The sequence below is a fragment of the Spermophilus citellus genome (assembly GCF_964194105.1).
Source record: "Spermophilus citellus genome assembly, chromosome: 13".
NCBI classification, from domain to species: Eukaryota; Metazoa; Chordata; class Mammalia; order Rodentia; family Sciuridae; genus Spermophilus; species Spermophilus citellus.
The window spans coordinates 5,846,589-5,850,039 of NC_138193.1; positions in this window are offsets into that span (position 1 = coordinate 5,846,589).

Consider the following 3,451-nt stretch of genomic DNA (forward strand, 5'->3'; position numbering starts at 1 on the left):
TTTGTGTCAGTGCTGAGTACTATTCCACTGAATAGATATACCACTATCTGTTTATCCATTAGTCTTTTGATGGACATTTGGGTTATTTCCAATTTATGGCTATTGAAGAAAAAAAAAAAAGAGCTCTTCTGAACACTAGGGTACAAATCCAAATTTCTTTGTGGAAATGCATCTCTAGGAGGAGCAACCATTTGCAAATCCTCTAAACTTTCTTTGCAATTTTCCCTTCTCTTTTAATTTCCTCGGCAAAATCTAACCACCTTGGCCTATTTGCAGTGTGGCTTATTTCTTTCAACTCTTGAAGAGTTTCAGGCTCTGTGTGGGTGCTCCATATATGCACTCCACCCTAAAGGTTCTTCCAAAGTAGCAGATGCATGGATTAGGATGCTCACCTTCTTCATTTCCTTGCTCTCAGGGATCACTCATCTGTTTTACCTGTTGTCAAGGGGCTGTAAACTTGTACCATATATTTTGCCCGTGTCTTAGTTATTTAAAATGGGAGGGTCAATCTGTTACTGTCATTCCACTACCCCTGAAAGAATAGTTCTTCTCTCACAATGTATTTCTGTTCTTTCGATTTAGGAAGATATTTTTCTTGATAGAAAAGACATAGAAAATTTAATGTGAGCATAGTATAAACTGGGGCTCTAAACATGGGTCCGTGTGCTTCAGAAATAGTTTTCTTTTTTCCTAGTTGATATGGAAGGAAACCTTCAATAAAAAAAATTCACATTTCTACTATCATGCTTGAAAAAAAAACTCAGCTCACTCTAAGCTTGTGCTTCCACAACACAGTGTTTACAGATTTCCACTCCCTAAGTTGTGTACGTGTGTATGTGTGTATCCTGTATATTTGTGTTACGTGTGTGTGTATATGTAGTGTCTTTATGCAAAGGTTTTAGAAAGAAAAGAGATTTATGCCACACAGGGGCATCTCTTATTCAATTTTCTTTCTTGAATTATGGCTAATTTTCTTACTACATATGAAATACAAAGCAAGAGTGCATTTGAATACCTTTCAAACAAAACAGCATGCTCACTGCTCATTATTTGGCCAGATTATATACATTAGCAAATTTCCTGAGAAAAATACCCAAAGCTTTACTAAAATTGTCTCTTATTGTTTCTGAAGATAATCTCTAATGTAATACAATTGCAATGTTCTCTTGGGAAATCTAAAATCAATTTATTTTTTCTATACCCCAAATGACAGTAATTTAAATAAAATCACTTACACGTGTTTATAGAATCTAAAAATAATAAATACAAAAATAAAATCTTTAGGTCAGGATAAATAATTAATTCAATTTTGCCTCAGGTATGAATGTACACATACATGCAAGTAAATATAAATACACAAGGATAGGTATTTTCAGAAACAGATGATGTATGACAAATAATTACAAATGCTTAAAAGAAATACTTTATAGCATTTATAATGGAAGCTACATTAAAAGATATTACCTATATAGGTAAATAAAAATATGCATATAATTAATCTAAGTAATAATTTATTGATGAATGTATTATACCATGTGTGAAGATTATGGTTCTTTGATATTATGTAAATATGGTCATTAAAAATATATATTATTAAATACATGGAAGAATAGAATTTACCAAAACAAATTAGTCTGTGTCTGCTTTGAACTTGTTTACCATTTTATTTTTCAATACAATGCTCAGAAAGTGTTACACTCTATCATATGAAACTCCCCAAATTGTAGCAAAAATTTTGCAAGGGATCACATACAAATTAGAATTTGCTTATTTTTCTTTTATTTTGGAAATACTTCAATTGCAAATTTTAGTCTTTTTTAATATTTAATTTTTAGTTGTAGTTTGACACAATATCTTTATTTTATTTATTTATATGTGGAGCTGAGGATCAAACCCAGGGCCTTGCATGTGCTAAGCAAGCACTCTACCACTGAGCCATAACCCCAGCCCACGAGTCTTATTTAATAAACTTATTTTCTGAGTTTTAGCATATCCTTTCCTTAAGTTTTGGATTTTTTTCTCTCCATTAAAATAATGTAGAATGTTTAATGCAGATTTCAATTTTCTGATTATCAGAGACTTTAAAAAATATTTTCTAGCTTTAACTGTATTGTAACTGGTTAGACAGTGAATGGAATTCTATTTGTTTGTGGTTTGTTTTTCCAACTCAATCAATATCACCTGATGTATAAAAGGGTACAACTATTTATTTAATATTGTGCAAAATTATAGCCATAGATGCAGGGGACAAATGAAATCATTGCACAAGGGATACCCAAACAGATCTGGATCTGAGATTACTGCAGGGGAAGATCATGCCACCAAACAGCTGACCTCCCTGCTCAATGTTAAGGGGACTCCCTTTTGCTGCTCCTGGATGTTTGCAGGATGAAGAGCCAGTTCTCAGTACTGCAGAGAGAGCCCTCCATGAAGCATTCCTGGATGCTTCTCCAGCTCATTGAAGTCTTCTCCACCTTGGCATTCCTTGCTCTAGATATAGTTCCTGAATGACACTGGGGTTGTGTCCCTATAAACCCATCTAAGTTAAAAATATCATTAATTTGGAAATGCATTGTATCCTTACTCGCAAGTGAATTCAGTACACCCAGCCTACCACACACTCTAGCTCAGCAACACAGCACACTGGAGAGTGTCACTTGTTTCCCCTAAAGATCCCGCCCATGATTGGCACCTGTGGCTCCCCAGTGTTTCCTAGCATTAAGACAGAGGATTTTATTGCATGACACTAGCCCAGGAAAAGATCATAATGCAGCAATCCAAGTAGATCCTTTTGGTTCCACCATAAAACTTAAAAATTAGAAGTCAAACTTTCTTAAGTTGGGGATGACCCATACTTCAAGTTTCTGGAGACTCCTGTCTGCCTGCCTCTCTGCAGCAAAAGCCCTCCCAAGCCTATGCTCTTCTCACTTCACTTCACTTGGCATGCTCACCCTGGGTGAGAGCACTTTCCTAATACAGCATTTTGCACAGGATTAATTCATTCCGGCTTTAGCTGGCTATGTTCCCAGTTTTCAGTGGCGAAACACAGTTCACACTTAGCATGTGAGTAAATGGGTCCAGCAGCTGGAATATCTGTCTCCTTTGACCTCTGACTAAATCCTCAGAGACTTGTCATCCCAGGCCTAGCAGTTTTTGAATCTCCCCTCCAAGAAAGAACAGACACTAATGATGGGAAAAAAAATGTGTTTCTCTCTGTCACAGGTGATGTGCTATAATCTAGAATCAAAGTGACCTCATTTCTAATATTTGAAGAGGCTTTTTGTTAATCATTCAGCTCACTATTGTCACATCTGATGGAGATGAAAAATTCCTAATTGAAAGTCTCCATGAAATTATGCATCCTCTCTCTTTTTTCCTCTCCTTCCCCTCCTCCTGCTGCTGCTGCTGATCCTCCTCCTCCTTCTCCTCCTCCTCCACCTCCCCCTCCTCC